At 37.5% G+C, this 14,562-nt stretch overlaps 1 long non-coding RNA gene across 4 annotated transcripts in view; it reads right to left on the bottom strand.

Moving 5' to 3' along the window:
• The window catches only part of LOC135304690 (uncharacterized), a 102,441-nt gene that overhangs the window by 62,826 nt on the left and 25,053 nt on the right, over positions 1–14,562 (bottom strand). For 3 of the 4 annotated variants that reach the window (XR_010365966.1, XR_010365967.1, XR_010365968.1), the window contains one exon: positions 7,171–7,253. The exons of the other annotated variant lie outside the window; for it this stretch is intronic. This is a non-coding gene — a long non-coding RNA (uncharacterized LOC135304690). The remainder of the gene's footprint in view (positions 1–7,170; positions 7,254–14,562) is intronic. 4 annotated transcript variants of the gene reach the window in all.

The raw sequence follows: 14,562 nt of genomic DNA, 5'->3' as shown, positions 1-14,562 counted from the left end.
CCAGACTTTTCTAAACACATCCAGGGATGGACATCCAGGTGGATTCCACCATCTCCCTGGGCAGATAATTCCAGCACTTTATCACTCTTTCCATAATAAACTTTTTTCTAATATCCAACCTATATTTCCCTTGATGTAGCTTAAGTCTGCGTCCTCTCATTCCGACAGTTGCTGCCTGGAGAAAGAACCAAATCACCGCCTGACTACAGCCACCTTTCAGGGAGTTGTAGAGAGTGATAAGGTCACCTCTGAGTCTCCTTTTCTCCAGGTTAAACAACCCCAGCTCCCTCAGTCGTTCCTCACATGGCTTGTGTTCCAAGCCCCTCATCAACCTCGTTGCCCTCCTCCGGATGCGCTGAAACGTCTCAACATCCTTCCAAACTGAGGGGCCCAGAACTGGACACAGCACTCAAGTGCAGCCTCACCAGTGCCAAGTACAGGGGAAGAACTTCCGTGCTTATTTCAGCAATGGGTGAATTACTTTTGACTATCTCACCTTTGGATGCAAATACGCTGTTGAAACTTTGCGTTACTACCTTGCTACAGAGCAGCTGAGATGAAGTGTAAGAAGGTCTTGCGTACTCTGTCCTGTGATATGCAGGAAGCCAGACAGCTGTCTCCTTCCTCCTCTAAGAAATTGTATCTATCAAAAGCTTTCAATAAATATAAACTAAGATTTCCTTGTTGTTCATCCATCATGGTCAACTATCTCATTTGCAATACACTCAGAAAATGTTTTTTCTTATTTCCTATTATTGTCCTAAATAATGACAAACAGCTGTTTTATACAAGGTGATGATCTTTGCACGCCAGCAATGTAACACCCATGCTTCATTTTAATCACAGTATTCCCAGGTCTAGTTTCCAACCTTAGAAAGAGCAACTGAACAGGTTATTGTGTTTCCCAATGGCTTTTTATTTTAAGTCTGAAATGGAAGACAATTTTCGCTTCTGACAATCTAGTGCACATGAATCACTTTTGTTAGAGGAAGATTACAGTGTGGGCATGGTAACATGAAATTTTCCTATTCATACAGTGAGCTCCATCTAGCCACAAAGCAAAAACAAAGAAACAAAAAAAAAAAAAAAAAAAAAAAAAAAAAAAAAAAAAAGAAAAGAAATTAGATTTTTTTTTTCCTTGAGTCATTTGGATTTAGCCTTCATTCTGCCTGAAGTGAAATGGAAAAACTGGGGAATCTTCAGTCAGTTAAAAGAAATCCTTTTGGAACTAAACCATGTCTGGTTTGAAGTCAGTGCTAGTTTTTCTAGTTGACTTCATTGATGCTAGATTGAATAGTTATAAGTGATGGTTTGTCTGTTTTCTTACTAGAAATTGAATTTGCAATTGAACATTTGGCCTCACTGAATTTTATCCATTTACTTTTTTTAAACTTTATTCAGTATAGAATTTCACCCAGTACATTTGAAAATAAATCAAACCCCACCAGCTTCCTACGGCCTGAAGTTAATGTGAACTAAGGTAGCAACAAAGACATTCAGGATAGTGTATATTTAAATACAGTCACAATTCTAAAAGCAATCAGATGTTTCAGGTAAAACCTGCCCATTGTTTATGGGCAATCACAGGACAGCAGGTAAGCAGCCACATAAATTAGGTATAATTGGCTGACTACAAATTTTAGTCAATAGCAAACGTTTGATAAGGTGACCTTCTAAAATAACCTGCTTTAAAGATGCAATCTTTCTGAATAGACAGACACAAAGAAGCCTATTAGCAATAGGTAAGTTGAAAAGAAAAGCCATCAATTAGGTTTGATGATAAAAAGGTCAGTTTTCAAAAAGCCCACTTAACCACTGAAGCCTTTTGCTTTAGCAGGAACAATTGCTTAATCAACACCACTTAGCTTCAGTAGTTAAGTTCTGTTGGAACAGAATGTGGTCATCTTGCTTGTTCAACTATAGTTCATATCAAAGGAAGAGATTACTGTTCCTTGTTTTAAAAAGCTGTTCTGAAAAATTAATTCTGTAGTTTATGTTCAATGGTAGGAGAGCAATCCAGTGCAGCCAAAATTACTGTACAACAATATCTGGAGCTCAAATGAAAATAGACATTACTACTTACCTAGTCAACCAGTGACTGACTTTAAACTTATGACATTCACTTTAGACATCTTTAAAAATATTTCTCAAAATGCTGAGAATTGTTGCAAAAGTGTAAAATGTCATAATGAAGAAGCAACTATACTGTTGATCCTGGAGTGGGGAGGTTTCACCATTACCTCTGTATGTGACAAGGTTCCATCTGCTGCACATAAGGGTTACTCATTTAAGTTTTGTATATGCACTCTCCTTTACCAACTCGGTCTTAGGATGTAACACTGTATAAAACATCCTGGAGATTCAATAGCAAGATCGAAATACAGACAACAAGAACTAGTTCTTTGATTTCTCTTATGCATTAGTAAAAGCCTGAAGTATACAAGACAATCTAATCCTAAAAGGCTTGTTAATGTCTTACCTTATCAGGTGGAATTTAATTTAAATGGATTTTTTTTTCATGTTAGAAAATGTTCTGATTTCATTTTTAACTTAAACACAAAGGGTGTTAAGGTACAGACATCTACAACTGCTTAGAACAGGAAAAGCCTTCCTCTCCATTGCATCAGCTTTTTGGAAATCTTTGGTGTACAAAGCCTTGCCTTCCTATGGAGGTAGAATTGTGAAATAGGTATTAACTTCATTTTACCATAACAATGAAATGTATTGCTTTTAGTGTAGATGGAGTGAGTTCAGTGCACAGACAGACTACCATGTCTCCCAGCTTTCATCAGGAAAAGCAGCAGAGATTCAGGCTAGTCACTCTACTGTAGAAATGGCAGTTCTGCTTTTCATATTAATCTCTTTTTTTTAAATCTCTGAGACAGAGTTGACAGTTTTAAGACAACAAAGAGAAAAAAAGGAGGGGTGGCAGAAAAAGAAGAAAAGACAATTTGTCAGTCTTTACATGAAACATTGCTTTTTACTCATTTCTGGCCTCTAAACATGAAAGATCTTGTTAGTGTCCTCAGTTAAATGTAGGAGATCAAAGAATCAGTGATATATAACCTACTGTCTGTCTAGCAATATTTCAAGAAAGAGATCAACTAAAAATTATAGAAAAATGTGCCAAAAGTTGCTAGAATGTAGCTCCCTTTTTTTTTTTTTTTGGTGTTGTCTTTTTTTTTTGCTTTTTAAGGAAACAGGTAACTTGTTTCCCTGTGACTTGGAACAGGGAAATTGCAGGTGACTTTCCTGACTGTTTCCTGTCATTTGATACCTACACAATTATGTAGATATCAAATATAGCATTAAATTACATGATGAAGAAACAGCATGAATGTAAAGTTAAAAAACTATTTCTGTCAGAAATATCAAAATATTATTTGTCTTCCCTGGCATCTACAACAACATACTAGATACTCTGTGTGGTCTCTATGTTCATATTTCTGAAGAATTTTACTTAGAAGAGTGAAAAAAAAATGATTTTCAGATAATATTCTAGATAAATAATAGGAAAAAAAATCGTCTGAAATATTTTGAATTTCCTTTCTTTTCCTCCTACATTTTCCCTTTAAATTCACCCTTTACAATTATTTGAGTCCAAAAGGCTGAGAAAATAGATGAAGAAAGAAAAAATTAAGAAAGAGGAGATTTGTAGAGATGAGGATTCTTATTTTTAACAACACTGTCATATTTTTGCTGTAATTGTGGATTTTTGTTAAACTTACCATTGCAAAAAAAAATCTGCTGATTTTTTTTTGAGCTTTTATCTTCTTTTTTTGACTGTCCACATAAAACCAAACTACCTATAAAGATCTGTGATAATTTGGTGGACTTAATCCTTGTCTGATTCTTTTACAGCATAGAGTCAGAACGGGTAGAATTTAAGTCCTATTGTCATTCTCATTCCCCAGTGAAGGGGAGATACCTCTGTGACTGATAGCAAAGCATTGTGACATGGATTTTAGTGGCCTGGAACTCACTATCTACCTTTTGGGGGAAATTTGTATACCAAGCTTTAGGTTTTCATGTATCTTCATAGTTTTAGTGCTGCAATTCTACCTCTTTTAGACTGTTGCTAAAACAATGCAAGATTTAGCAGTAACTTTGCCTATGGGAGGAACGTACTTCTCAGTTTTTGTGTTCTTTGCACTCCTCAAATGGATGATGTGTGAGTTTGAAAGGCTCTTTGATGCCAGAGCTACTCTGCTATCCCCCTTGTGTAAGCTGCTTTGAGATTTCCAGATGAAAAGTACCATAAAAGTTCTAAATGATATTGCTATTATTATTTATTATATATTAAGCTAGAGTAAACTGCACATTACTTTTTATGTTTATGCTTGGAAAGGGGAATGTATAGATAACTCATATTTGATGATGTAGGTATTTGGAACAGTTGCTCTATGCCCTACCATCTGTTTCCATTATAAAAGCCAAGGGAGAGTTTTACCAGGGCAGAAACAGAACAAAGGTGGCAAATTCATTTCACTGTTGCATGTATTGAATCAAGGATGTTTCTCTGTTCACTTTCTAGTTTTCATCTGGCTGTAATTGTCTGCTTTTTTTTTCCCAGAACCTTTGTGCCTGTTTCTAATGGTGCACATTGCTGCATTGTGAGAAACTTAATAGTTTCATAAACTTTATTACAATGTCTCTATAAACATCTCCAAATGTAAAATTACAAATAATTGCTTCTCATTAGCAATGGCCTATAAACAGTTTATTGGTTAGTCAATACTGAATCTGTATAAATAATATGTTCAGGATGAAAGGAAATAGCCTACATACTGTTAAACACACCTTGGACAATGAAGAGCAAAGTGCATGACAGAAAAAAGAGCAAAAATCCAACACAAAGAGTCACAATGAAATTTCTTGCTTTAAAACAGAACTCCCAAAGAATTAACTGAGAGCTTTAGCAAAAACATTTAAGGTATAATGAAATCCGTTGACACACAACAACAGATTTCTTGCAAAGATGCTGTTTGCTGGTTTCAACTTTTTTCAGATTATCTGTCATGGCCACATTTGCCTTTAGTTTTAGATTCAATATCAAATCCATCAAAGATAATTAGAGAATATGTTAATGCTTTGTACAAAATGAGTCTTCACCTTCAGTGTGGTGCCTGGCCGCTAAAATGATATTAATTGTAATATTAATTGCTGCAGTATTAGCAGCCTGCTAGATAATTGTAATTATGTACAATTCAAAGGCTAAAATCTTCTAAACTGAAATGTAATCTCAGGTTCCACAAACTGACTGTGGTCACTGTCAAGCATGACACACATTATGCACGTGAGTGGTATTCAAATAAAGTCCTACATTTTCAAGAAAGAATGTGTCACAAAGTGTTTCTCATAAGAGAATCCAAAACACCAGCCACATACAGAAATCTGACATAAATGTGGGGTTCTTTGCCTTAATATTCAGACAGTCACAATAAGAAAATGCATCAGAAAGTAATAAAGAGTGAGAACCATATCTGTAAGGAAAATTCCTTGAGTTAGTCTCTGTGCTAGTTTCAGTTAGGAAAAAGAAAATTTTCTTCCTAATAGCAGGTAAGGGGCTGGGTTTGGATTTGTGCTGAAAACATTGCTGACAACACAGTGCCAATGTTTTTGTTATTGCTGAGCAGTTCTTGCACAGAGCCAAAGGCTTTTCTGCTTCTCACACTGCCCTGCTGTCAAGGAAGTAGGGGAGGAATGGGAAGTCAGGAGGAGACATAGTTGAGACAGCTGACCCCAACTGATCTAAGGGATATTCCAGACCATAGAGTATCACACCCAGCACATAAAACTGAGAAAGAAGGAAGGGAGGGATGTCCAGAGTGATGGTGTTTGTCTTCTCAAGCCACCATTATGTGTGATGGCACCCTGCTTTTTTGTGTATAGCTGAACACCCGTCTGCCCTTGGGAAGCAGTGAATTAATTCCTGGTTTTGCTTTGTTCATGTGTGTGGCTTTTGCTTTCCCTATTAAACTGTCTTTTTCTCAACCCATGAGTTTTCTCACTTTTACCCTTGTGATTCTCTCCCCATCCCACCAGGGGAGTGTGAAAGAGCAGCTGCAAGGAGCTGAGGTGTCAGCTGGGGTTAGGCCACAAGAGCCCCCAAAATTGAGAAGGTGGAACCTAGGTCAAATGATTTTCAAAACTTTGGAGCCTCAAGAGGCCATGCAGAAGGCAAAAGGAATAGTCTATTTTAGTTCACAGGTTTCAGCTTTGGTTCTTTTTTTTTTTTTTTTTTTTTGGGGGTGGTTTTTTTTTTTTTTGATGACTAAAAAATGGTATTGTAGGATTGTTGTTGATTGCAGGCAGAATTGCTCAAGTACAGTTTTTAAATGTCTTATATAATAAGACCATGAAATTATTCCACACATGGATTGTTTAAAACAGCTGCAGTAAGTGCCTGAAATTATTTCATCTAGTACAATGCCATTTTAACTACTTTTTTAAATTTAGAAAAATATATGCAATTAAGGTGCAATTACGGAAAATGAAAGTGCCAGTGTAATTAAAATACATTAAAAGTATAAATACATCCAAAATTCCCTCTTATTTATTTGTCTGCTTCTATACTCTGAATTGTTTTTTCAAGATAATTTCTTTCACATATATTTTAGGAAGCTTAGTTGGTGGAAAACATTTCCCATATGTCAAAATCATTTAACATCTTTCTCAAAATAGTTAAATTAACACTTATTTTTAAATAAAATTAGACATAACATCAAAAAAAGCTGCAGATCAGAATGTGGAAGTAGCAGTCCTGAGAGCTAATGTTCGTTTAAACCAAGAACAAACTCACTCAGCATTACTTTCAGCAGAAAGACTCCTAATTCTGCCTCCCTATAACTGAAAAGGGATGAACTGTTTACTGAAGAAACAGGACTGAATAACTTAGAAATGGAAAAATGTCCATTTCATTCCATTAATTTTCATTTCATTTCATTCCATAGTGTTGAGAAAACTTTAAAGAGATGTGTCCACTTTGTCTCACAGTACTAAACATCCAGGAAAATTGACATGCTGCAACTTTATGACTGATAAAAAGAAAAAGCATTCTCACACAAGCACCTTTGGAAACTAATTGCCTGAAGGTATCACCAAGGCCAAGAGCTTATCTGGGTTAAAAGAAGGATTTAACATTTACACAGATAACAAGACTATACAAACCTGTAACAGTAGGATTAAGTGTTTGACCCTGCACCAATTGGACTGAATGGGTTTCCTATGACTTCAAGGGTGTGAGATCTATTCTGGAAAAGAGAATTTTAGAAAAGATAAAACCCTCTTACTTCAGAATATATGAAAGGCTTTAAGAACCAGAGATTAGGTAAATATTTTTTCTGACAATGCATCTCAAACCTTTTTGATGGATATTTGTTCTTTATTGTATCAATTTGGGCATGAATTAGTCTTCATTTTTCTTTTTAGGGGTAAACCTAAAAGCGCTGTCAAAATCCTCCTCAATAAAATATAAGTCAGTCACAAGTAGAATGGATCCAGACAAGTTAATGTTAAAGTACTGTTAGAAATAGTAACCAGTATATGTTGAGGAAAATTAAAATATGTGGATTTCTTATTGTATTTAAAAAGTATTGTACATTAACTCAAACTGAATAAAAATAATTTCTAAGGAACTTTAATGTGCCTTGTATGTAATATATACAATGTATATTTTTGCAGTGGCTGTAGAAATTGCTTTTATTTTTAAGTGAATAGCAGAATTAATACTGCATATTCAGAGGAAGCCGCCACAGATGATCAGAGCATATTTTAAAGCTAATCTCAGCAGTCTCACCTACCCTTTCACTGGAGAGTCAATAGTGTCATAATGACAATAATTAGATATGCAAATATGGGTTTAACTCCAGATAACCTTATTTTTTTTTAATGTCCACTGTGAAATATTGCCTTAATGTTACTTCCAAGTGTCTTCAAATCTAACCTGTAAAAAGGATCATGAAATCATCTTAAATATCAATATAATTTCTTTTGTTCTTTGTTATCTAATTTTTTCTTGTCATGCCAAAATGTACATGAACAAACAATTGCAAGTCAGAAATTATTCTGTTTGACTTTTTCTGAAAATCAATTTGAAAATAATTTTCTGACTGTTATTATTCCTAATATCAGAAGTATGGCACTCAGTATGAGTGAGAAGATGTGGATTTCTTTATGGAGAGAAAAAGAAAAGTTTTAATGTTGCAATTATTTTTTAATGATGAAGCACATAATAGAACATACTTTCATTTTGTAACATTTGTTTATAATGAATACATCCTACACATGCACACACACTTGAATATCTTCACTTTACATGTTACCAATAAGCTGGGGCTGAATTATTCACAGTAAAAAACTTTGTGTAAAATGAAGACTCTCTCTAAACATTGAAAGCAAGTTAGATAGAAGTTTTAAATTAAAAAGACCTTAGTCTTTAAATATTCTCAATATTTCAGAAATATGATTTTTGCCTAGGAAGGTTGATGACTTAATCTGTGAGTGAATTTTAAAGAAACTTTGAAATTGGGAAAATATATACATATTTGTATTAGATGGTACACTCAGACGGTAAAGCTTTATAAAGAAAAAATTTTATCTTTTGGATGCCAGCTGTTTCCTAGCAACACAGGAAACTATTACTCTTTGAATTAATCATAAACAATTACATATAGCAACATAAACTGTTCTTTAGTTTTTTCACAGAAAAGGTGTAACAATTTCCCTTTCAAGCTTGGAGAGCAATTTCTAGTGCTACTTTTAACATTGTGACTGAAACCTGAGACTACAGAGGATTGCTGCTGGATATGACTGTTGCTATTAAATCATTTAAGCATATTTGGTATTGTTACTGATGGTTCTGACCACACACTCCTTGAAATTTATTGAAATTGGGTCGGTTCACATGAAATGTTTTTCTAAAAAAATACATCATTTTTCTATTATATCAAGGTAGGCATAGTGAAGGAGACTGTATTTGGAATGCATTCTGGATATTAAAGGTGGTATTGGGAATCTTCTCATTTCACACCAGAAGTTTAAATGTTACTCATGTATCATGGAGAATTTCAAGAGTCATTGTAATGTGAAAAGTACTGCACAAATAGATCACCCTGGCATATATATTCCAATTCAAAAGAGAATCATTAACTTCTCCTAACAAGCATGTTATTAAGTTAAAGAAAATGCATTTATCAGCTTCATGGGGTTTTGGTGAGATGGGGGGAAGTGTAGTGGTGGATTGTAGGTGGAAAGCAATAGCAATCCCTAGTCTTTTCTACTTTGTTTGGAGTTATTTATATTAGATGGTCATCAGTGTCTTTTCTCAAGGCAGCCTCTCCTGGAAATAGTAAGATTCACATTTTTCCCCATAAACTTTAGACAACACCTTTATGTATATTAATTTAATTTCAGTTGCAGGATCTCATTAAAATTCCAGATAATTGATAAAACTTTCAGATAAAAATCCATTTCTCACTTCATCTGTTTCTAAATAGATGCCAACCATGATATATAAAAAAAAAAATCACAATTTGCTTTTATTTTCTGTACTTTTAACAAAATCTGCTTGTTATCCTCAGCATTTGCAGTAACAACAGAACAATGCTCTGTAACATTTTCATAAACATAATGCATAATTACATCATAAATTATTCATAATAATGAATCATGTGAATTACAGAATCATTGAAAAATAAGAATTAGATGGGACATCAAAGATAATCTATTTCCAACCCCTCCTGCCATGGACAGGGACACCTCCCACTAGCCCAGGTTGCTCAAGGACTTGTCCAACCTTGAACACTGCTAGGTTTGGGGCATCCACAACCTCCTGGGCAGCCTGTTCAACAACCTTTACAGCCAAGAATTTCTTCCTAATATTTATCCTAAATTTGTCTTTCAGTTTGTACCCATTACTCCTTCTCCTGTTACTACTGTTCCTGACAAAGAACCCATCTCTGGCTTCCTGCTAGGTGCTCTTTGGAGCCGTGTCCACAAAACCTTCTCTTCTCCCAGCTGAATGGCCCCAGTTTTGCTTGTCTTCATAGAGGAGGTGCTCCAGTCCTCTTATCAACTTTGTGGCCCTTCTCTGGACTTTCTCCAACAGTTCCATGTCCTTTTACACTGGGGAGTCCAGAGCTGGATGCAGCACTCCAGGTGGGGTCTCAGAAGAACAAATTAGAGGAAGAAAATCACCTTTCACCTGCTGGCCAAACTCCTTTCGATGCAGCCCAGTGTTCCATGGGCTGTCTGGGCTGGGAGCACACACTGCTGGCTCACGTTGAGTTTTTCATCAGCCATAGCCCCCAGATCCTTCTCCACAGTGCTGCTCTCAACTCAGATGTAGGACCTTGTTTTATTGAACCTCAGGATGTTTGCACAGTCACACTTTTCTGGCCTATCCAGGTCCCTCTGGATACCATCCCTTCCCTCCAGCACATCAACTGCCCCTCACAGCTCAGTGAGTGTGGTCAGTGAACTTGCTGAGGGTGCCCTCAATCCCACTGTCCATGTTACCAAGAGGATGCTGAACACTATCAGCCCCAGGGCCGATCCCTGAGGGATACCACATGAGAGCTAACAATGAATGGATGGTACATTATCAGGTTGACTGTAGGACAATGAACTATCAAAGACCATACAAAGCAAAAAACCACAACTCACCGCCAGACCAAAACCCTCCAAAAAAAGAGAAAAATCTAAATTTGGTGTATTGGAGACTAGCAACTCAAATTTGCCTAGAATAGAAAGAATCACAGTGAAGAATGAACAGAGCAGAAGTCTTTGAAGACTGCACATTCAAAATGAAAATTACACAAATGACCACTAATTGTTATTTGCAAAATGGATAATACAGGGTAAGAAAATACTATAGTTTTTATATGGTTACTGCTACAGATAATGGAGGCAGCAAGATGAGAAAGATTTCATTAAAGCTGCATGCTGCTTCTCTATTTCATTTTTAAACTCTGGTTCACACAAATTTTCCACAAGATTTTTTTTTGTTTTGTTTTGTTTGTTTGTTTGTTTGTTGGGGTTTTTTTTATTAACTATGCTATATTAATACCTTTATTCTAAGGAGTCACATTTGTGTCAGGGATATCAACAGTATAGTTCAATATTAGAGTAGTCTTATTGATTAATTATATTTCATTTTTTTCTAAGAGACAGACTGTGGCGTTGTGTGTTTAAAGTTGTTATTGTTACTTAATTCCTTGATTGATTTGTACAATGGTTTGTTCCTTCCCCCCATTTAAACCCCCACAATGGTTTGTCCCTAGGTTGTTTTTCTCCAATTTTTCCCGCCACTGGCTTGTCAGTTAAAGTAAGACGTCCCCTGTTCCTCCCTCCAATTCCTTATTTAGTTTTGTTAGTCTTCGTGGTGCTGCCTCTTGCCCTTGTCAATTATGTTAACCCCCCCTACCTTTTTCGAGAAAATTCTATGTCAGTAATCCTTAGCCTGTGTTATGATTTGCTCCCAAGCCTCTCTCCCTCCCCCTCACGTTTCCTATTAGTTCGTATGTATTACATCAGCTTGTCTGTTCCCTCAGCTATTGGCTCCTTTGTATTTCCACGCCCCACGCCCCTTTACTTTATAAGGCTAGCCGTGACAGTTGTTCTTTGACATTTGTCCCTGGACCCTCCTCGGCTGTCGTTTCTCCTTGGATCTCTCCCTGGATTAAAGGCGTCTTGGAACCTAAACAAGTGTCCCTTCTTTCTTCCTCTGTTTCGGATCCTCGTGCCTCTCATTGCATCAGCCTGCGCACCCACGCCGCTGGCTGTTACCGCTACCTGGCAGTCCCGACGGGAACCTGGGAGCGGCCAGTCTTGTGGCGCCCCTCTGCGGTCTTGCAAGGAGCAGCTAGCCGGCGCCCCTTTGCTCCGACCGGCCGCAGCGCGTGAGAGCCACAACAGACTACATGGTTGTTTTGAAGAAGGGAAATGATAATATTTTAACTGATATTATTGCTAAGCCACTCTTCATCATCTTGGAAAGGTCATGGAGAACAGGAGAGGTACCTGAGGACTGAAGGAAAGCCTCACCTCCATTCCAGGAAAGATAATGAAACAGCTCATGCTGGACGTCATCTCTAAGCACATGGAAGACAAGATGGTCATTGGGAGAAGTCGACTCAGGTTTTCTAAAGGAAAATCCTTCTTGACCAATCTGATGGCCTTCTATGATGGAATGACTGTCTAGATGAGGGAAGAACTGTGGATGTGGTCTATTAGGACGTCAGCAAGCCTTTTGACTTGTCTGCTGTAGCATCCTCAAGGAAGTTTGAGCAGGTTGAATGAATAATGAGGTGGATTGAGACCTGTCTGAATGACAGAGCTCAGAGGGCTGTGTTCAGTGGCACAGTTCCTAGTTGGAATCCTTTAGTTTGCATTGGTGCCCAGGAGACAGCACTGGGTCCAGTTTTGTTTGACTTATTTATCAGTGAACTGGATGCAGGGACAGAGAGTCTCCTCAGCCATTCTGCTGATAATAAAAACTGGAAGGAGTGTCTGACACCAGCAGGCTGTGCTGATATTCTGTGAGACCTGGACAGGCCAGAGAGCTGGTGGAGGGGAGGGGCCTGAGCCAGGACAGGGTGCCAACCTGCTGGAAAAGCTGAGGGAGTTTAGCCTGTTTAGACTGGAGAAGATGGAACGGAGATCTGACCAATACATGCAAATATCTTCAGGTCACGTGCCAAGAGAATGGGGACAGGCTCTTTTCAGTGGTGCTCATTGAAAGAATAAGAGGCAACAGGCACAAACTAAAATATGGGGAGTTCCAGCTGAATATGAGGAAGAACTTATTTACCCTGAAGGTGACAGAACACTGAAGCAGGTTTCCAGATAGGTAAAGTACCTTCTTCTCTATAGATACTCAAAACCTGCCCAGATGTGAACCTGTGCAACCTGATCTATACCAATCCACTTCAACAAGGAGATTGGACTAGATGATGTACAAAATCCTTTCCAACCTCAAACCTTCTGTGACTCTGTGACTTCATTTTCTTTTACAATTTTGGTTGTGCCTGAGCACAATTTGACAGCACCTGAGGTTTATATTGACTATAAATTGAAAGTACCCGGTCAGGTTCTTATTCACAATGTGACAGTACAGAAGATCCCACAGATTCTGAGATTTTCTAAGTCTATTATTAAATCAAACATAGACCAGAAGTCAATAATGGTCTTTACCCAAATGCCACTGTCCATTGCAAAAGTTCATAAATAAATATTTTCAACAGAATGATGAAGTGGAGTAAGACCTCTGGAGTTCAAGACTTTTTACTTGTTACTTCTATATATAATTAATTTTATTTTTGTTTCAAACCACCAAAAAAGCCTTTCATCTCTTTATTAGGAAGAGAGAATGTTTTCAGTGTTATGTTGTTTAAGAAAGTGCCAAAGGATAGAAATCTAAAAAGCAAGGCAGAAACTTGGAAGGACTCTGTCCTTTTCTCATAAATTCTGCCTTGAGTGCAAGTGCAAAACAGAATCACAGAAAGAGCAGAGCACTAATTCTCATTGTAAACTAGGGATTTTGACCTAAAGCAAGATTGAATCCTTGTGCTTATTTTGGAAGGATGACTGGGGGTAACATCAAATGCAACTAAGTTATATTCACATCCTAACACAAGTTGTAATGGTACAGACATTATAGAGTAAAATGCAGCTGCTGCTCCCTGGATGGAACACAGTTGGTATGCTCCATGATGATTCCCCAACAGTAAACAGCTGCTAAGGGGAACGGATTGGAGGGTGGAGCAAAGTGGACACACCATGTCTTTTTCAGACTCTGGAAACTCTTTCAGGGAGGGGAACTCAGTGGTACTTTGCAGCTGAGAAACCACATAGCACCTGTCAAATAGTGGAGGCAGGAGAAGCTGTCCTGCTGATGAGCCCAAAACTGACAAAATCTCTTTCCCTATATGAACTTGGTTCATTATAGCCTTATTTTAAGATTAATGCACACATCCATCCCAAAGTTGCCCACATCCAAGGTACAACTATCCCTCACTGGGCACATGCAATATGTTTTTTTAATGATATCTTTAAAAGTGAAGTGAGAGAATTTGACACCAATGAGTAAAAATGGAAGGTGGGACTACACTCACCCAAGCTCCACATAAACATAAAAAGACAGTATAAAAATAGGTCAAGAATGGAGGAAAAGTTAGAGAAGGCGCCATCATTATTGCTGGGATCAGTCAACCCTATCCCTATCTCCCTCATAGGGATGCTTGTTGGATTAGAACTATATTCTGTGCATGCTGAATGCTTGTGCTGGGGACTTGAGATAGTAATTTGAACAGGTTTTTGTTGTCGGATACTGTCACTGACAATCCTTGAAGCTTAAAATGATCGTGTAATAATATTAATAATATAATTCTGCTGTAAAGCGTTGGTGAGTCCTTCACAGGTGCTGGCAGTCACTGGCAGTGGGTAACAGTCTTGAGTAAAGTGGGAGACCCACTGTGAGGTCATAAGTGGTAAGACCTGCTGAGGGGCCTTGTGCTGTTGGTGTGAATAAGTCAGTCAAAGTGCCCTCCAGTCCAGCAGCAC

This window comes from Passer domesticus, chromosome 1, assembly GCF_036417665.1.
Source record: "Passer domesticus isolate bPasDom1 chromosome 1, bPasDom1.hap1, whole genome shotgun sequence".
NCBI classification, from domain to species: Eukaryota; Metazoa; Chordata; class Aves; order Passeriformes; family Passeridae; genus Passer; species Passer domesticus.
Note: the sequence above shows the minus strand (reverse complement) of the source record. Positions and strands in the feature narration are given on the sequence as shown.